The sequence below is a fragment of the Rhodnius prolixus genome, unplaced genomic scaffold (assembly GCF_049639745.1).
Source record: "Rhodnius prolixus isolate KJV_2025 unplaced genomic scaffold, Rpr scaffold_1, whole genome shotgun sequence".
Lineage (NCBI taxonomy): Eukaryota > Metazoa > Arthropoda > Insecta > Hemiptera > Reduviidae > Rhodnius > Rhodnius prolixus.
Window position 1 is genome coordinate 49,827,513 of NW_027411581.1, and position 22,017 is coordinate 49,849,529.

The following is a 22,017-nucleotide window of genomic DNA, read 5'->3' on the forward strand; positions in this document are numbered from 1 at the left end:
GTTATAAAGTAGTGCTGAGGATATTGGCGCTCTTATTAAATGGTCGAAGAAGCCAACTAAGATTAACTTTACTCTTACATCTGATCTGACTATTAATTAATTCAGGTTAAAAATATCTATTTTGCAACCGTATAGGTAGCAAACACGTAACAGAGTGTACAAATATGACAATGGAGGGGATTCCCCCAAAAGTCCTCCCTCGGAAACCCTCTTTAAACAAACAACAAAAGGAACAAGCGAAACTGATAAGTTTTTACTGATAAGTAGTTAGTTAGTGTAGTTAGATGCATGTTTTGATTAGTCATTTTTCACTCTTTTCATTTTCGACTCATTTAAGCCACGTTAATATTATTTATAATATAATTATAAACAAGGGCCAATGTAATGGTCTTTTTTGTAAAGTGGTATTGGCGATAGGAAAAAATTTCATCGCCAAATTATTGCTAGTCGCATGAAGGATTGTAAACAAAGTTTTAAGTTTTGATTTTTCATTCAAGTTCTAAAATCCAATTTTTTTGGGCTCGGAGGACCTCAAAACTTATATTACCGGTGAAACTGGGTGACGTAAACTTGACAAGATCGAAATAATCTTTCTCACTTCAGAGAAAGACTAAAAAAAAAAAATCCTTGATTTCGTCCCACATAGATGACTTTTTTCAGCTGGGTACATTAGTTAGTTTCTAGCATCCCATCATGAAAACCCAACATAGTGCAGCCGTTATATAATGTAAGTGGTTGTTTTATTATTTTTTAAAAAAATCATAATAATTCGTAAAAAACCCAGTAGTTGCGTTAAATTAAAACTATCCGGTAGGACAGTTGAATCGACAAAAAGTGCACGAAAAAGCGTAAGGTTGAAAATCACCCAACTTCGAAATATTTTTTCTCTTTTTATAAAAAAGAAAATTCCCTAATTTTCTTAGTAATGTAGATTTCGAGAAAAAAAGTTGCTGAAAATGAGCAAAAACAGCATTTTCAGAAAATCTTGTTACCTTTTTTTGTAAACAACGTAGCGCCTAAACGCGTGAACCAATTTTTATGAAAAAAGACGTCATTCGATTCGGATTTTTAGGTAGATGTGCCTTTTAGGGGTCTTGACGTTGTACATCGAATGGAAGAAGAGTTAGAGCTCCCATAACTAATATTAAAGCGATCTACGGTTGCACGTACTAAGGGGAAGTATGGCAATCGTTTCAATTTTTCAACGAGTAAACCGATTTTCATGAATGACGTGTCATTCAAATCGAAATTTTGTAAAGATTTGCAATTTAGAAATCTCGACGTTATGCCTCTTAAGGAGGAGAGTTTGCCCCACGCAAGTAATGCCCCACACTAAAATTATAATTACTAATATAACATTTTTTAACGATGCATCAATGGTCCTTAGCTGTACTGTGCTGGATACAGTACTAAGTTTAATTTTACAATTTACGTACAAATACCTTCCTATTTTATAATAAACGTTTTTTCAAAAAAATTGTTTTTTAGGATTCTTTGGGGGCCCTGACTAAAAGCTTTCTTTAAAAAGATCTCTCCAGTTAAGAGTATTAGGCTTAAGTAACCCTCATATTTAACTTTTTGAACTGTTTAAGTTTTTCTTAAAGAGAAGAAGAATAATTTTTGGGGGTTGCATTCTTTACCGAATTGTAGAGAGAAGTTAGCTCTATTATCGGTATAAATTTGAATGTTTTAGTGATAATAGTTAATGAGATATAGAAGGATAAATTTTGGAAGTTTGCAAATTCGTTCAAATTTTATACCATTATATTTCTCTTCGTACTGTTGAGAATTCAATGAATTCTTTGCCGAATTGTAGAGAAAAAATAGAAGAGAAAAGAAAAAAATTGATACATTTTTATTTCTATTTTTTTTTTTCTTTCTAATTATTTACATAGTTTATGATAAGGTATTGTACGAAAGTCATCTCTCTCTCGCTTTTGCTCATTTTACTCTCTCATTCTCTCTCTCCCTCTCTTTGTGCTTTAGGGTTTTAGACAAAAAAAATAAAATATTTTTCGTTCTGATATGCAAAGCATTACCTACAATACGTGTACTATTATTTATTTAGAATATTCTGTAGGCTATGTAAAGAAGGCTTATTAACGTGAAAAGGTAAAATTACAGTGCCAGCAATTAAATACCATTTAAGTGATAGTGCAGTTCTATCAAAAGGTAAAATATCACAGATTTCGCACGAATGTGAAAGTCAATTTATATATTTGTGTGTGTTTTTGATTAAGGAAAATTTCGCTTTTAAGTTGCAAATAACTAGAATTTATGTATTTATAAAAGTTGCAAGTAAAAATTGCAAAGTTAAGTTGCAAATAACTAGAATTTATAAATAGATAAATTCTAGTTATTTGCAACTTGACAGCAAAATTCCTTTTATTCAAAAACTCGTAGATATAAATATGAACTAGTTTTAGAATGAAAAACAAAAACTAAAATAGAATATGTTGCGTAATACCTGAAATATTGAGATGCAGGGAGGATCGCCGAGATAAAGTCTTATTGTTCTTCAAACAGTAACAAGAAGATATTGTATTATTTTAGGTATATGTATGAGACGTGAGCAAGTGAATTCTTATATAGGACAATCCATATGACATGAAGTATTCTCTCCTGGTTACCTTTTTTTTTACTCTCAGCATTCCTCCGCAAAGCAAATATTTATAACGATAATAAGAAAAAAATCATTTTTAATAAGTATCCTAAAGTGACGTTTCAATAATGGATGCTTTAAATTAGGATGAATGATCAAAACTTTACTTACTTTAAGAATTATCAGAATTCAATTTGACTTCTAATCCATCTTTTTAGACTGTAATATTTAACTTTTTTTAATTGCACATAAAATAGAATTTTTAGACTTTAGAAAAACGAGATTGTAAAGTTGCCAAAAACCGAAATTTACATTTTTAATAAATTAAAATAATGCAAAACTAATAATTAAGTGTTGCTCTTACATTTAGTTGCAAATGCACTTATTTAACTTATTCTAGTTTTATTAGGTATGTGGTTTACTAAGCATGACTTTAATGAATGAATAATCTTTTAAATGTTGCAATTACATCAATCTTCCTGAGTAAATTTCAACGATTATTGCGATTGTAACATTTTCTTCTCTTTCTATTTATTCTAACATCCTAATTCTAATTATAGTACGCGTTATTTCACTTTTTTGTTACTTCAGTTAATATTGTTTGTTTCTACTTTTTTACAGGTTGGAAAGCACTAGTGCAGCAACGTCTACCATACTTTTTTGTCGTAAAATTAAGAGCAGTGGCGCAGCGTGCTCAGGCTATTGCCCAGAAAGACGGTGATTCTATAAAGTTAATTTTTCAAAACATCTGACTTTCCCAATTAGCTATAACTTTAAAATTTGAACTTCACTTGAACAATATTCACACTAATGCAGCAAGAAATTAATGCGAATTCGAAATTTGGAATTCACAACGAAGTTTTTGAAGATAACAATGAGTATAGTTGTTTTTTTATTTCAAAATATAAGGTAATAATCTCAAAGCCTTACCAAGGACTTCCGAGACTGGCAGCCTTCGGCGTCACAAGACTCTTTAGCAGTTACCACACAGGAGTGGAGAACTGAGTATGTGCTGAGCGCTATCACAAAACCGGGAGCCTCAGGAGTAATTGGTAAAGGATGTCTACTTCTGAGAGATTCGACATAGTTTATTCCTTGAGCCCTTTATTTGAATTGATTTAACTGACAAAAGCCGCATTTGTTTGCTGAAATTGTTGTAAAAAATAGCTTTTCATGGTCAAGTGAAGCTAAACAAAATTTCTGTTATGAATACTTAAATCACCGCAACTAGATTATTTTGATTTTATTAACTCAGTACTGCGTATTCTCAGAATAAAGGTTAGAAACCGCAAAATAACCAACTTGGCGACAAGCCACGGGACATAACCCATTTAATTTATTCATAGCAAGTTAATAAGTTTCACGCTTCACTTGTACTGCAGCACTTCACCTTGACGGATCGATTCTATTCGAATTAATTAGAAAAGGGTGAGCGATTCTGAAGTATATAGCAGCTTTAAAGTAGCAAAATTTTCTAAATTTGTTAATAAAAGAGGAACAAGGACACTTGCAAAGCCGAAGTGGAAGATGAAATAGTTGAGAACAGTAATCTCAACATCAAACCACGGAAAATAAGAAGATGAGGGCACTTGACAAGCAATGTTACGTCACTCTATATAGCGGTAGTGACGTCTGTGGATTGGTCTTTGGATTTCAACCTTCTTTCACTTCACGTCATAAATTTATTATTCTTTTAGCACTAACATACCTAAAATTTATACTTTTATTTGATGAATGAATATTGATAGACTTAAAAAAAAAAAAAAAATATATACTTTTATAGTAAACCATTTTTGTGGCAATAAATTTTGTGGGTACTGTGGAACTATAATAACTAATGTTTAAATAAATGAATTATTTCCTGATTCATCAGCGCAGTGCTGAAACGCAGTACTGAAGTAAAACACGTTCAATTTGGATAACAGATTCTTCTTATGACGCAAACACTTGCTAAAAAAAAAGATTTTTAAAAATTCAATCGAGTTCTCAGAAGAGTATCAAAGTTCGTGTGATTGAAACGACACTGTATAACCAAATAAATACATATTTAAGCGATTGTCCAACTTAACACTTTAAGGGATCAAGTTTGTAAAGTATAACACAACGCAGGATGAAAAAGAGTGAGTGTTATTTGACTAAAGAATAACAGTAGAGGAAAGGAAACGAGGTAAATCAAGAAACAAATTTATCAAAGTATGGGACAATTAGCAGAGTGAAGACCGAAATGTGGAGGGTGGAACGTTAGACAACTCTGTAATTACTTAAATTTAAAAATCGCAAAACAAAAAAAAACAGATTTAAACATGTAAGTTGTAAATCAAATAAGATTTAAATTACTAATAATCAAGGCGCCACGGTAGCCGAGCGGTTAGAGGCGAGACCTGCGAAGTTAATACGTATTGTGGTAATGGGTTCGATTCCCGGTCTTAGGCCTTGGATTTTTATTTATAAAGGTTAATAAAAGAAATTTACAGTAAAATATGTTTGCTAGTCACCTCCGTCCACAGTTACAGATGCCCTTCCCAGGAGATAAACACCTGCGGAGATAAGCTCCCGCAAATAATATATATTATATACTCTAGCAATCAAGAAGCTGACACACACCCATTACGTACTCCACGCTTTAGACCTTATACTGTTTGTTTTTTGCCAAAGTGTTGTAATCCTTCTCAGTGTCTGTATTCCCTTCTAATAAAGTTTTTGTTTTTAAAAACTTTACTTCTTCATCCATTTATATATCTCACGACACCTAATTGGTAGTTTGACGTTAAGCCCAATTGATGACGATGAGCATGATTTAAATTTCTCCATTCTGTAATTATTTTCAGATTTTTAAATTTCCTTTCAAAAGATCAACGTTTGTCACACACTTTTCTTTCAAAGAAATTGAAAAAAGTAGAAGACTTGATAAAGAGAAGTGAATCGTAAACAACTTCAAAATTGAAATCGAAAATACTTTTCTTTCGCTAGTTAAATATTGAAATGTTGGATGAATTAGAATTTTATAAATCTAGCTGATCTTAAAGCTAATCTATAATTATAGATGTGTTAAGATAGTTTGGTTTGTAAAAATTTAGCGAATTTACAAACGCATTAGTTTTGCTAGAAATGAATCAAAGTCACTTTTAATTTTCATTAAAACTAAAATCGATCGCACTACTGAGATCCTCATTAAATGTTGCTTCAATTAAAGATTATTTACTCCCGAGGATTAAATAATACATTATTTTTTGCTATTAAATTCGCTCACTTATCTTTAAATCTGTTATGAAACGATAAATCATTGGATTTTTCTCTTCTTAATGCTGTATTGCTCACTGGCCGGTTGTGAATCTTAACTAGAGAAATCACTGTCCGGAAGCTGGCAGGGCACTGAAAAAGGTCCGTGTGCCAATGACCTCAGATTTAGAGGCGAAATAATAAAACAAAAAATAAATAAATAAAAGTTAGAAAATTGCAAATGAATATTAATTCAGAAGTTTGCAACTTTAGAGGAAATGACAAATTATGATAGAACTAGATTAATTACTACTCATCATTAGTAGTGCTTAGTTGCCCGCAATGTCAGGACGTCAAATCTATTATTATCGAAATTTCAGGTTCATTGAGCCAAGTATATAACTTTAAGCTATATTTAGAAGCACAAGTCCTGTTGGAAAATCCCTATTGGTGTGAGTACGAAGGGAGGGAGGACTTGAGAAGATGGTTAAAGTTCAGCAAGGCGGATATAAGGTGAGGTCAGCGTACTCTGGACCTGTCGCCTGACCTATATCTTGAGCTCACCAGCACGGCCCACTTTGACGCTGCGGAAGCGACTGAGACAGATGGAGGAAGGCAAACACTCAACTTTAGTGCCAAGTAGAAGGGATGGTTTGAATGGAGACCCTGGGAATGGTGACGTAAATGGGAGGTTACCACGTGTACCGGCACGTGTAACTAAAAAGGGGTGGTGGCCAACGTAACTCACTATTATTACACAATAGTTTATTGAAATATAACTGCATGCAAATTTTCCATAAATAACAACAATATATAAGAGACAACTAGATAGAACAACCCATTGTAGCTGCAAAACAAAGGTGGACGAACAGACAATGGACTGGAACAGACTGTCGCACTGGTGTTCATTTTCCTTAGGCCAGGATTACATGGTAAATATAGATAAACAATTAACATTTATGGGCTAATTAGGGATATATTGAGTAGGAGCATATAATGGCGGTAATATCTGGATTTAGCGGAAGTTGTACAAACTCTCTTTTCTCTGCAGGCAAAATAATTAATGATACAATCATAATTAACTACATCTCTTTAAAAACTTTAAAATTACATTTCTTTGTTTTTGAAACAAAACTTTCATCAAAACATTAATAACTTCATTATACAAGATTTCTTAAGCTTTTTAAATATCTAATGAATATCATTTTCTTACAATGCTCAAGAAAAGATAACTATGTTATATTTATTCTGGATAATACTTGAAGATAATAAAGGGATGTTAAACCTTTCTTTACCTGTAATCCAAATGCTCAAAACCATGTTAACAGTATCCAAAATATCATAAAGTAGCAGAAACGTGAGCTAAATGCTAGGTAAACCAAATTTGAGTTACTTTGTAAATTATGAAGACCTGCGAGGGTACGTTTGATAGATAAAAAACAAAAATCTTTGAACAAAAAGTGGACTAAAATCTTCTTTTTTTTAAAAAAAAAAATCATTTATTCAGTTACAATCAACGCATTGCGTTACCCAGCGGTAACACTCCAAAAACATTCTAAATTCTACTGACTATCTTCATCAGTGAGGAGATCGCGAAGCCACTGTCTTTTAAGACGTATAGAAGTGTTGTCTGGAAATGTTCTGGAAGATAAGATGTTGTACAAATGGATTGTGATGTGTTTGAATCTTAAGATGGAAGGTTCTGTATCGTGTTTTTGCAACTTGTGTGACGAAAGGAATGTTCAAATCTGTGTGAATGGTTTGATTGGTGACGTAGAAAGGAGCTGGTTACTACTTTAGAGCGAAGAATTTTAGACTGCAAAGACTGGAAAACTAAAATTAAAATGGTATTTCAGATTTTACTCAGCGTTCAGTGGTTTCTCCTAATGGGGGCTCTAGTTCGAATCCAGCTGCTAGCACTGCCAGTGTTGTCTGTAGCTAAAAATTGCTGTTCAGGAGCCGGCATTGCACTGAAAATTGACTTCAGGAGCCAATAACCTCAGATGTTTACGTTTAAATTTAAAAATAATAATAATACTAACTTTTTGAAATTTTCGTTTGTGAGTTTTGATGTAGGTAGCTCATAAGTGAGAGGGACCTTGACAAGAGAGAGGGAGAACGGAGAAATATGATCAAAAACAATATTTCCTTTATTATTTTTTTTTTAGTACTAATTGCGATTGTGTAGATTAGATCTGAAATTAAACTTAATTAGCCGTTCGCCAGTTAATCAAGTAATATGGTGGACTGTTTAATGTTATAAAATTATGTTGAAAGCTGGAAGTCTCAGTTATATTTATAAATAGATAATTCCCTCGTTTAATAAGTTATTTTAAATCGGGATCAAGATCAAACCAATTATTAAAGGAATTATTTATATTCCCGCAGCAGGTCGTTCTGTTTTCTATTTCATTCACTAAACCTAACCCGTATTAATGTATTCAAGAACTGTTTATACATGCAAGAAATATTTGGGTTAGTGAATGAAATGGAAAATCGTCTGGCCTGCTGCATGACCCATATACCGTCGTTCGGCCTGCTCATTGAGCAGCCAGAAGAAAGGATGACGTCATCAGGACACGTGTATCCCCTCTACTAATGTTTATCTTTCCCACTTTTGGCAAAGGATGGTTCTGAATGAAAAGCCAGGGATGACCCACTTATTTTCTTCAATCGTTGAATTAGAAGAAGATAAAATAAAATGCAAAAATTGTTGAATTAAAGAAAGATAAATGAAAAAAAAACTGATTTCCAGTTACTATACTTTATGCACCTTCCTTGGAGGTTTAAAACTGCCTTTTTTTTTCCAAAACTGATGCCAATAAATCATTAAAAAATATTCAATTGTATATTCATTCATTCAAGAACTCTTTTAAATATTTATTGTTTTAAGAAGTGAGGCATACAGTTGAAATGGTAAAATTAAAAAATCATCAATGAAGCATTGATTTCATAGTAAATTAATTTAATAGAGAGTCCTGAATAAAAAATAATGAATTACAAATAGTAATAATTAATTCCATTTCTCTGAAGAACATATAAAGGAATGCTTTATACATAAAAGAATAGTGAGAAGGTCCGATATGTTCACATATACCCTTATACAATGTAAATGCCCTAATGGTAGAAAACTGAAATTCTAGTATTCATTTGTACTTCTATTGAAGCAAAAACTACGTAATTCCAAATTATAATAATAGTGAGGAAAGATTTAACACATTTTTTGGGACAGATTTTCATTCTGAAAATCCACAACTTATCCAAGATCATGATTTTAGAATCGAATGGTCTTAATTATGCCATGTTTGCTTACGATTTTCTTTAAAAAAAAAAAAACTGTTTATAAGTTACAGCATCCTAAAACAAATTGATGCATTGAATGTCGTGCAGAAAAAGAGAAAAGTTGCTTTAACAAAAATCTAGTCTCTAGGTTTTGAGCTTACAAAAAAAAAAAAAAATGTAGATATGCAATTAAAGACCTGGTAATTAATAGCATTCGCTGTTCCACCAGAGTTGTGTCTTCTATAGTATTTTAGAGCCTGCAGGACTTGGGCAATAGTAAAATTGGAACTTCATCATCCATAAAGCGAGCTGTGTTAGCTAAATTGATGATGCAAATTGTGCTGTTGTTTATAAAACGCCTTATTGTAATCTTTAGTAGGCAAACGTGCACAGTTTCTTGTATTGCATGAACTTGTACAACGTTGCTTGCCAAACTTTTAAGGCTTTCAGTTAAAAAGACATTGATTTAAAATTTATGAAATCTGATGATACATTTTATTTAGATAGGATTCTATTTTTCCCTCCTTCTTTTAAACTATTTTTCTGACTACTGAGGCATTATTCCAAATTTCGAAGTATAATTTGAATGAAATATACGGTTTTAAAACTTAAAGTGTTTACTATTAGTAAAATGAAATTGTGGGTTAGTTTATATGTACACTGGAAAGTGCACAGGTTTTTCGAGCATGTGTTGTTCCTGTACATTTATTTGTGCTACCGAATGAACTTGTATGTGGTATGAAAAAAGGTAATTAAAAACGAAAATTAAAGGTAGAAGATTGACATTCGATATATTCTATGAATTGTAAAGTAAACGTGTTGCGAAAATCTCTCTCCAATTCTTAATTTTTGACATCTATCCTTTGTAAAAAATTAAAAATTCATTTAATGTAAAATTAATTATTTCAAATTTCAATTATAATTCGTTTACTTAGTGCTAACAAATTTGCCTCCTCTAGCTACAATCTAAAAGTAGGACCAGTTAAACTATTCTGTGAACCGTATAATATCTTATTGTTTGGTGAGATATGGGTACCAAAACGAAATACCAAGTTTGAGGTTTTTAAAGATTTTTTTTTTTTGGAGTTAAAACAATAGGTATACATAAATACTCACGTTGAAATTTCATGCGCTAAAAATTTAGCAGACTTGAAAACATTTCTTGAATAATAAACTTACTGAATAATAAAAGGAAAAGCGACTGGTCCCCTGATATAGAATTCTTTAAAAACAAATTACATATATAAAAATAACTTGGTGTTATCATTACAATAATGTTAAACATTAAAAGATATTGAAGTATATGATAAATTATATCTATGAAAGGGCCCTTCCTAAATTGAAATTAATATTTAGCGAGAATTTAACTGCCGATAAGAGAGGAATATTTGCTTTAATTTTTCTAAAAAAATAAATAAAATAAAATATATAAAAAATACATTTTGAATAAGATAACGGTCATTGCCATTGGTGAAAATGATTTTTCACCTAACAAGGAACTGTGGGGGAAGAAGTCTTACATATTGCGTCACAACTGAAGGGAAGAACTCCTCCACCAGTTGAGTGACCTCATCACTTGAACCTTAGGGATAATGGTTTTCTTAGGCGAGTATTTTTTTTTAAGCATTTGATTTTCATAGGTTTTATTTTTAGGAAGTTCTGAAAAAAATCAACGGACTTTTATTGTTTGGTAAATAGATTTAAGTGGTCTTTCATTAATAAATATTTATAATTTTATTAATGAATATAGTAATAATAAAAATACCTTTGCCAAGAAAAATAAACGCTGAATCGAACCTAAAAACAGTAAGCAATAATTTGCCTAACCGCCTGGCTCCATTTGGCTTCGCAAAATTACTAATTAACTTCAAGAAATAAATGAAGATTTAAAAGAAAATATTCTTTTCTAATTAAAACTTACAAAAAATCAAAGTAGTTTTCACACAAGCTGAATCTTTAGTTTCTTAAGGGCGTTTGCATAAACATAATGTTTTGTTTCTGCTAATGTTTTGCTAAAGTTAGTATAGCTGAAGTAAATACAGTGAAAAAAAAATGTACAGCTGTTAAAGTTGCTTGTATTCTGATAAAATCAAAGCAAAAGTTCGTCTTCGATCAACGTATCTTGTGACATCAATTTAAAAACTTTATTAATTCTGATACGAAGAGTAATGTGTAATTGTAGCAGCCTTATTGGAAACTAACGAGTCAAATCCGACCATAATCACTTGCTAAAAAAACAGGTCTAAAGCCATCATTCTTCAAAAATAACCCGACAGACTGATCAAAAGACTTTTTGACAACGAAGTTTTTTTAATTATTTTTGTTTTATACCGGCTTTTTCATTCAGCCAACATTTACTAATATTGGGTTGGAGGGAAAGTTCTGTCGTATTTTAAATAGGCAGGTTATTTTACTTGTAAACAAAAAAAACTTCTGGCTAGTGAGTCATTCGGATTTTTTTTTTGTTTTTTAGCTGCTGTATAATATAAAAGGAGTCCTTTTTTACCGTTCATCATTTACTTTTGATATTTAAAGTGAAAAACATGTCAGTAGATAAAGTGCATTTACGACACTGCATTTTGTATGAATTCCAAAAAGGAAGCAATGCATCGGTTGCATGTAAAAATTTATGTGCAGTATTTGGAAAAGATATTGTAAATGTTCGTACTTGTCAAAGATGGTTTAGCAAATTTCGTTCCGGGGATCTGAGCCTCGAAGAAAGTGATCGATCTGGACGACCATCCAAGATCGATAATGATGTTTTGCGATCCATGTTGGAAAATAATCCACATTTAACAAGTCGAGAAATTGCAGAAGAGTTTGGCATTCATCATACAACTGTTGGAGATCACATTAAATCTCTTGGGTTTGTGTTAAAGCAAAGTGTTTGGGTTCCACATGAATTAACGGAAAAGAATTTGTCTGATCGTGTAAGAATGTGTTCATCACATCTGATTAGACACAATGTGGAGCCGTTTTTGGACAAGCTGATTACTGGAGATGAGAAGTGGATTCTTTACGAGAATGTTAAGAGAAAAAAATCTTACTGCAAACCAGGAACATCATCAGCAACAGTTCCAAAACCAAGTATCCATCAACGCAAAGTACTGCTTTGTTTGTGGTGGGACAGGAAAGGTCCAGTGTACTACGAGTTGCTGAAACAGGGAAAAACCATCAACGCGGATCTGTACTGCAATCAGCTGGATAAATTGAATGCAGCTATCAAAGAAAAAAGGCCAGGATTAGCGTCCAGAAAAGGAATAGTGTTCCACCACGATAATGCTCGACCGCATACTGCAATGTTGACACAACAAAAACTGAATGCGTTAGGACGGGAAGTCCTTAGTCACCCACCGTATTCACCTGACATTGCACCATCTGATTATTACCTGTTCAGATCTCTACAAAATTATCTAACGGGAAAAAAATTCAAGTCTTTTGAAAGTGTTTCTAAGGCAGTTGCTGACTACTTTAACTCCAAGGACGAGAACTTCTACAAAACAGGAATTCACAGGTTACCTGAAAGATGGCAACAAGTTGTAACAAATAATGGAGCATATATAATTGATTAATATATATGTTAATTAATTACCACATATTTTTATAAATGAATTCAAATATTATTTTTTAAAATACGACAGAACTTTCCCTCCAACCCAATATAAAAGGAAACTCAATAATTACAATTCCCTCTATTAAAATCTACTCATCCTAAGAGGTGTGGCTATTAAATAACGAGATTGATGCTGCTACAGAAGAACTATGAATGTACCAAATCCTAACGACCGACAGCTGTGCAGCGTAAAGCCCCTTCTCTTTCGATTGCACCGTGTTTGTAGAGTTGTAGAGAAATCTGTCTGACCAGGACCGTCGTTTGTGTAAGAGCTGTTAGTTTCGTTTTGCCGAAAACATGATACTACACATGCAGTAGAGCAACGAATTGTCGTAAAATTTCACATGAAACTTGGTAAAACCGCTACTGAAACTTATCTATTATTAAAAGAGGTTTTTGGCGATGAACGTCTATCACGTGCGCGAGTTTTTAAGTGGTTCAAGCGTTTCCATGATGGCCGAGAAGACGTCGGAGTTGATGACCACCCGGGTTGCCCTTCCACGTCCAAAACGGATGAAAATATCAATTATAATTAATCAACATTACTACCGTGAGGTGCTTGTTCAACTCCGTGAAAGAGTAAGGAAAAAACGAGCCGATTTGAGGAAGAACAAGTCATGGGTTCTTCAACAAAACAACGCCCCAGCTCACACTGCATTGTCTGTCAAGACGTTTCTAGCCAAGTACAACATCCCAGTTTTAGGCCATTCGCCTTATTCGCCTGACCTGGCCCCATGTGATTTTTATCTGTTCCCAAAGTCAAATCAGCATTAAAATGGACACGATTTCAGTCCGTTGAAGGTGTAAAAGCAAAAGCGGCACGCGTCATGCAGGAGCTGACAGAAAAAGACTTCCAGCACTGTTTCGAACAATGGTAAATTCGCATGGAGCGTTGTAGGGATAGGGGAGTGGTGTATACTGAAGGTGATAATAACTAAATATAAATAAATTTAAAATAAAATGTTTTACAGCAATAGTCTCGTTATTTAATATCTACTCATCCTAAATCTACTTACAGCTTAGCGATGGCAGTCCTCTCCACCTTTGGCACCATGGGAACGTTACTCGATCTTCTTTCATGACATCTCTTTATTGTTCCCTTCATTTTTGGTTAGATTTGAGAACATTCGTATTTATCATTTAAGTCTCCTAACATTTTTTTCTGTTCCTTGTTTATAATTATTATTATATGTTAGAGAACTTCTTTATCATAACACTCAGTATGTAGGGAAAGATCTCGTGCTGATTCTGCACAAATATGAGTCACAAACTGGGTGATTAGAACTCAACCAACCGATTGCTATAAGAACTCTTACACGCATATCCTGTCCCTTAAAACGATGGTCATTTAGGACAATCAGGCATCATGGACCACTAAAATGTATCCTTTTTTTCTGTGATTGTAATTCGTCCATTTTATTACCAAGGCTGGCTTCGTAAGCTTAGATCTGGTGTTGAAAATAAAAGATTGGGGTTCAGTTAAACTTCCAACTTCCAACAAATCCAACCATTTCAAAACCTATGCAACGTTAGGTAAAGACAAAAGTTGCTTAAACTTTCTTGGGAGTAGAAATTGAAAATTCATTATGTTTATTCCCCTGGCTGCAAAGTAACCAGCACCAGTCTTGTCTTGTTCAAAAATACTGTGCCGACAAACCAACAAGAGACCCTTTTATACTATTCTGTCTGCTCTCAGAGCACCAGGTGTTCTCATTCTTCTCCCGGAATCTAATAATTTCTTCAGTACCTGGTTTTGTCTATTTTAAATAAATAAATTTAGAAAACGCACTTTATTTATTAATTTTTTACTTTTATTAATGCTGGTCACATTTTCTAAATTAATTTTTGTACAGAAAATTCCTATTTAATATTTTCCAAAAAAATGTTTTTTGTTTCTAAGTTGAAAAACGGTTTATTTGTTTTGTTTTTTTTCATCCATTAAAATAACAGCAATGGCGAATCTTATGCGCAGTTTTCACCCAAAAAGAGTTAATTAGGATAAATCTTTGTAAATATATATAGAAATAATATTTAACTTTAATTAACTTTAATGAGAATTGCAAACTAGACTTTTTGGTACTTTGTAAACATTTTTTCCGTCTTTTTCTTTTAGTGTGTTTTGGTTTGTGAAATTTATCTAAATTTGTTCACTGAGATCAGAGGTGACGATGGTAAACGATTAAAATATATCACAATTGCTAAATCAATTATATTCGCAAATAACGTTTTTATATTTTTAAAAAATCTGGTGCTACCACCTACAACACTTCATCTCATTGTAATTTGTGTACTGTAATTTCAACCCTACTCAACTGATTTACTTAAAATTCAGTATTTTACTAATCTATCTTAGATTAGGTTATTAATGTGATGCGAGAAATATCAAGTACTCCATCACAAATCGCGATTGGTATAAGTAAATTCAGAGTGAGTGGACGAGAAAATGTATTTTAGCTAGATTTAATGGATGTTATTGTATTTATTTGGATGAATGTGTTTATATGCAAGTGTTTTTTATTAGAAGATTGTTTTAGTGTAGAATGAACTAGTGTAGCGTCATTCAGCAACATTGTCAGGTGCGAAGGACCTTTAAAAAGAACACATAATATTGATAATAATAATAATCTATTTAATTTTTGTTGATATTATTGAGTTCGCTAAATAACCAAAAAGTCACTTTTAAGGGTAGGTTAACCCAGCTTCTTCCCCAGAACTGCGTTAAGAAGATTTTCACTTTGGAAAATGTTTCATACAAAAATAATAGAAAAGATATAGATTTGCAACGGGTTAATCAAGTTTAAAGATAGTTATTGGAGTCGTTCTCGAGTAAATTTTGTCAAATACATACAGTAGGTAAAATGGTACTTCTTGATGGCAGACGTTGGCAAAAAGCTTATTTATTATATGTCACCAAGTCGAAATACAAATTTGAAACCCACCAATATTTTTTATTTGGGCTAGGAAACCTCAAAAAATAATTACAAAGAAAATTCAAATCAAGTTTACTAGAACTCAGTCTCTCTCTTTGAGAGAACAAAATGTTTATCAGCATTTATCTTTGATTTTTTATGTGTGACCACATAGCGAACAAAAATAAATTATTCTTGACAATATGTATGATATCTTAGTTTGAAAAACTTTTCACTTCTCCACACATAGTCTGCATTTTCCTCTATTTGCTTTGGCGAAGAGGACGGTAGTTCTAAACAATATTGCGTGTGTCTCCCATACTGTTCAAGTGATACGCAACAATGGAAAGCATTTAATGTCCCCATACCCTTCTTCTTTTTGCATCATCATTCGCTCTCTGGCGCTGGGTGAATGTGTATAGTTAGGTCTCCACACAGACTGTACACTGGGCTTGCCACTCAGGGTAGAGTTTTGTTACCCGGCCACGCCTAGCCCATAGTTTGATACCGATACCATGCCCGAGTGACATGACCAACCGATTCCATCTGTTCTCCCTATTATGAAAACTCTCGCCTAGTCGTGCGCTGCCGTCCCACAGCCCTAGAAACATCGTTATCAAACCTCAATGTTTGTGTCTGTAACTATAGGTACATACTCACTTATAACTTATATATGTACGTAGCAAGCCTACAGCTCTCTCTCAGTTTTAGGCCATTGTTTTCAATAAACTGGATCAATATTCTCTCCAGCGTTCTCTTCTCTCCAGCTTGATTTTCTCTCTGAGATATGTTTTAGTAAAGTTTACCTCCAGTGTTGTCATCGCTTGTCAGGTACCTGTGGCCCCACATTCTGCCGCACTGGAGACACCCCACGCCTACCTACTGTCATACATTTTATCATCATCTTTATTCATAAATATCATTTGCTCCAAATTTGTTTTTTAAAGCGTGTTTAATGAGAAATGTTTAATATAAAAAATTATTATAAAATATGCGACAAACTGGACAACGATTAGATATTTATTATTTTATACAACTGCCTTTACTGTTTTGCTTGCATCAATGTAATAATAGTAGATATGATTTTATTTGGGGGCCAAATAAAGAATTTTGCCGAATTGATTCTTTATAAGTATTTTTAACAGATCTATTGAGTTTTAATATCGAAAATTTCGAATATACGCTGATTAGAAATGATGAATTTTAACGATATCGATTTCTTCTATAGTTCTAAAAATAGAACTGACCTGAAAGATTTATATGTACTGAAGTTATGTTATTAATTTTAAACATTTTATGGCTTAAAGATTATCTCATAGCAAATCTAGGCTAAAGAATTTGGTCTAAAAGTGTCTGCACATATTTACATGCGAAACTAAAATTGCATTTTAAAACAGGGGAGGATCAGATTTCCATTCTTTACAAGGTTTATACAGGATAAGGGCCTGTGTACACAAAAGCCACCTGTGGATTCTCGGTCTTGCTAATATCTGCACACTTAAGCAATTTAGTTGCAACACTAAGCAATTTGGGTATGTATCTTGTTTTCTTTTTTTACATATCATTTAAGGAGTATTCTTTTTATCTATTTTTTTTTAACATCTTTAAAAGAAGGATAATAAGGTTAAAACAAAAATTAAAGGTAAAAAATAAATACAAGATTTGCATGCCACTTTTTTTTCAACTTTTGAAAATTTTATTTACACACTTAAATTACATAATGATATATTGTTTATTTCTTCTAGTGTTCAATAGATTTCTGCTTATTATCAAACACTTTGTAAAAACAAAAAAAAAAAATAGTACTTACAGATCTTGCAATAAGATACTTCCTTCTCAGATTTTTTGTGTCACACTTTTAACATCACAAAGGCAATGGCACATTCTCCATGTATATATTTCTATTAATTAGAAAAAGATTTATCATTATTTATGTAAAAATTATTGTTATCATATAATCAGACTTGGTGTTACATCATACACTTAGTTATTACAATTTTACTCCCTTTAAATATAAATATTTTTTTTTTTAATTTTGCTACAAAGGAGTTTTAGTATTTTTAAAATATATAATTTTAAGCGTAATTTTAATAAAACTATATTTACCTCCTTTAATTATTGGTTGAAAATATGTAAATATATCTTTAAACTCCCAAATAAATTGGGTGGCCTATTTCTTTTATCTCTTTTTAATTCTAACTATTAGTAGGCTACATATTTACATTAAATCTTTTTTTTTCTTTTTAAATAAATGAGAGTTTCATTCCGAATATTTTCTAGTAAAAGGAGAGCAAATTAATTAAGAATCAGCAATCGCGACTTACTAAACAATAATTATGATAGATTATTACCCTTAATCACTAAATTATAACTACACTATGTTAGTTTATTCACATGGCACTCAACTATAAAAACAACTGTTTTGTTTCCATTCACAGATTTGTAGATGTTGAAGAACAGATCTGCTTTCAAAGGGAGTGAGTAGGCTTTAATGGTGGTTAAGGCTGGTGTGATCTCACATGGTTCAGGTAAATAGAGGTGTTATTAGGTATATTAGAGGTTCACATTGTAGCCAGATGTTATGACTTCCTAGGCGTAGACGGGCTGGAAGGCTTGAATCGGCCACCGGCCGGTCCTCCACTGTGACTGGAACTGTGTGCTGCACTAGTTGAAGCTCCACGATTACATGCAAAATCTGATGCACTCGAGGCTGTACGCCTTCGCCTACCACCACCTCCCGGTGATGAAAACGATGATGTCGATGGTCCTGATGTTGATGCACTTGTTGAGGCAAAAGCATCCAGCCTCGGTTCGTTTCACTGTCTCATTGAACCAGCTTTTGGCACACGAATTGTAGGTAATCCGGACATTCCTTTCATGTAAGTATATGTTATTGGCTGCCTCAATATTCTCCTTTGCGACTTTGATGGTGATCTTATTGATAGTGATGCCATCATTCTTCTTAATGTACCTGATTGTTGCCGTGTAGGCGCAGCAGCCCCACTGTCTGAACTGGTTTCTGAATCAGCAGAATCTTCTTCGTCTTGTTTGGCTAGACGACGACCGATAGCTCTGAAGAGACGAGCACCTCTTAAGCTTGGTTCCGGCATGTTGACTAAATTACGTAGCTCGTGCCGCCCCCTTATATACTTTCGATATATTTCCCCCACCACTGGCAGGACCAACCCTCTGGGGGCGCGCCACCCTCTGAATCCTCCCGATCTTTTATTTACATATTTCTACTCACACTAAAACTTAACTTGTCCATCCATTTTACTTACTTTTTTTTTTAAGTCCGGAAAAGAAATTCACAATTTTAATGTTTTCACAAAAAAAAATATATATAAAAGGTAATGAAAAATCAGTTCGATATCTCCAGGAAGTAAAAATTGATGTTGTAGACCTACACTCGATAATTGGAAGTACTTCAAGTTAATTTAAAATTTATAATGGTTTATGAGAGAATTGAACATTAGTTTTCCTTTGAACGAGTCCTTTATACCAACCAACTGAAGGACTTCTTCTTCTCTATTTGTCTCCAAGATCGTACAAGAACATTGGCCTTTGCGTGAAGAATAGCAGCCAGGAACTTTACTTTTTCATTTACCCATCATTCCCTACAGCCTAGAGCCATCCTAACCCAGACCTTCGCTGTCTTGCCTCTACGTTCCGTGCTTCCTGAGTTACAATGCTATCTGCTTATATTTAATAGACTCACTTAGCTATGAGGTTAGCATACTGGACTCCCACACGGAGGCCCCGGGTTCGAATCCAGCAGCTGACTCTTAGATTTTCTCTTCCTAGGAGCTTCTTACAGCTCACTGTCCGGTGATGGACAGTGTTGTCTGTAACGAGAGAACACTGTCCGGAGGCCGGCAGTGCACTGAAAAAAGCTCCGGGCGCCAATAACCTTAGATGTTGACGCGCCTTAAATCATAAAAAAAAATAAATAGACTCATCAAATCTTCCTTCTTTGCTCGGCTGCTCTTTATGCCCTTTATTTCTTGTCAACCCGAAATGTCCCATTTGCTAGGACTTCACCAGTTCCATCTATTTTCCGTATCAACTGACCAGTCCATCTATAGCTAACGGAGTTCCAGTTTCAGAACCATACATACACTGATTTGATGCGTCTACCAAAACGCATCTATGTTTGATAGCCTCCGCTCTCCTGGACAAGTGTTTATCTCGAATTCCCAGCATCATAACTTTGCAACACTTAATTGTTGACAATACAAAATCCTGACTCAAATTATATTTTTTGTTATAGGACCTTTGTTAACCAGGAATATTAAAATAGTGGAAAATTCGTACGTATATTTAAAAACAGATTTATTATTATTTAACACCTAATTTCTGAAACCAAAGTATAGTTGAGAATGCTAGAAAGATTAAAGGAAACTAGAAAAACTTAAAATTCGCATTTAAGGTCAAAGACTGACTGATGTAAAAAAAGAATGAGGTAGCATACTTTAAAACATCTGATAATACTTTAAAAATAATTTTCTTCTGTGTATCTTTAGAAGGTAACAATAATATGAAGTTTCTGCAACTTAATTAAGGCAGAGTGAAATTTCTGTGAGGACAAAAACTTAATTTACATTAGTGAATATTTGATGAAAGGTTGTATTTAAATAATGTGACACACTAATTAAATGTTTATCAAGCGTTCTTCTCTTTTTGTAAAATTCATACCTGATGTAACTATTACAGAGGAAAAGGTAAATTTTTAAATTAGTTATTTGGTTTTCTAAATTCGTAAAAAATGCCTTTAACCTCCAAATAAAAAAATATTTAGGATACTCGTGTGTTACCTGTACAGTACCGTGGCCGTTTAAGAAGCAGTGTTTACGTTATCTCAAAGTAAATTTTCTTTTTTAAGATTTGAAGATTTTTAGAAGATTAGAGTGCTCAACACATTGATTTTATAATTTCTTTTATCTTCATAAATCAAAGTGAATTCAAAGGAACTATTTTTCCACTTTGTTATATTAAGTACATTTAGCCTCAATCTTATTTAATAATTACTTAGATTGTATTTATCTTAGAAGTGTTTCTCCTGCAACTTGATACGTATAACTTTCAATACTTTGGAGTAGAGTTTGTAGTTTATAAACTGATCTCGAAGGTTAAAAGGAGAATTCCCGGTGGAAAAGACAGTGTACAGCATCCACTTAGATTAGAACTAACTCACTCGCCTTTGGTGCGATAAATTAGGGTTTCATTCCGTTAATGGCACGTGCGGGATAAAAAGATAAACATGAATATCCTATGAAGAGCTTACCTTCTGCTTTAAATATCGCGATTAACTGCAGCTCTTTAAGGATTGTGAAAATATTCAAATTCTATAAATCGGAGCACAACGATCGTTTTCTCATCTTTAGAACAAGATCAATTCCATCAAAAGTTGTTTTATTCTTGATTTTCATTCCTCTCGCTCTAGCTTTTGCATACGCTAGCACATCTAAGTTTTTTCATTGTTTAGTAATCACCTGTTTTAGAAATTTTAGCCTTCCAGTGAGACTGTTAGCCGAATTTTGCTCTGATCTCCCTTTAATTCCTTATTAGTCCAATAAAATTGCTACGATTGGCTAAAGTGCGCGCAAACTCTGCGCTAACAAACGCACAACAGCTGCATATTTTCTTGCACTATTATGCACTAAATAAAGAATCATATTTAAGGGCATTGAAGCAAAACTTTGCTCTCTAAAGAACATGAAAATACGAGTATGATTACCATTGTTTTTAAGGAATGCTTTCTCTGTTCCAATATGTGCGTATGTGAATGTGAAAAAAATATCTAAACGTCTAGAAAACTCCTGGCTTAAACAAAGATCCAGCGGAGTATGCGCTGTACTTTTACTGAACAGTTTTTTGCGCTATTCTTGAACAAGATTTCAGGATTTTCTTTCAGAAATTTGAACTATGTTGGGCTCTAGGGATTGCAGTTTAAAATTGAAGTGTTATTCAATAAAAATATATAAAATAGTGCATTCTGTGCACTAAGTGTGTAGAGAACATACAAATAAACGCAGATAAACTCAAGAAAAGATTTGTAAAAAATCTTAACCGATTCAAATTTTTTTTGAAGGCTAACTAAACTCATCATGTTTTATTTCCACCTAGTCACTTGTTTGGAGTTCTTTGATAAAAGCAATTTCATTATACCATTAAATTCCAATAAGTGTTGTTTCTTTGAAAGTTGAGATAAGTGCGAAAATTTCCGGAAAAGATATGTTCTCGTGGCATTAATTTAAAGCTTCTGTATTGCACGTGTTTCCTCTCTTCATTGAAATTGTCTGCTTCCTTTTCATAAAAATGTCGAATTAAAAGTCGAATATAATACTTATTGGTACTTGATAATTCAATTTTATTATTAAACAAAATTAATT

The 22,017-nt window shown here is 33.0% G+C and overlaps 1 long non-coding RNA gene across 2 annotated transcripts; it reads left to right on the plus strand.

The window, feature by feature from the left end:
• The first annotated feature begins 189 nt into the window (after positions 1 to 189).
• Positions 190 to 17,037, plus strand: LOC141461519 (uncharacterized). Of its 2 annotated transcripts, XR_012462960.1 has the most exons (3): positions 222 to 727; positions 3,224 to 6,753; positions 17,023 to 17,037. It is a non-coding gene; the product is annotated as an uncharacterized lncRNA (long non-coding RNA). The 2 variants fall into 2 exon arrangements; XR_012462959.1 differs by lacking the exon at positions 17,023 to 17,037 and having other exon boundaries at positions 190 to 727; positions 3,224 to 5,320.
• The last annotated feature ends 4,980 nt before the right edge of the window (positions 17,038 to 22,017 follow it).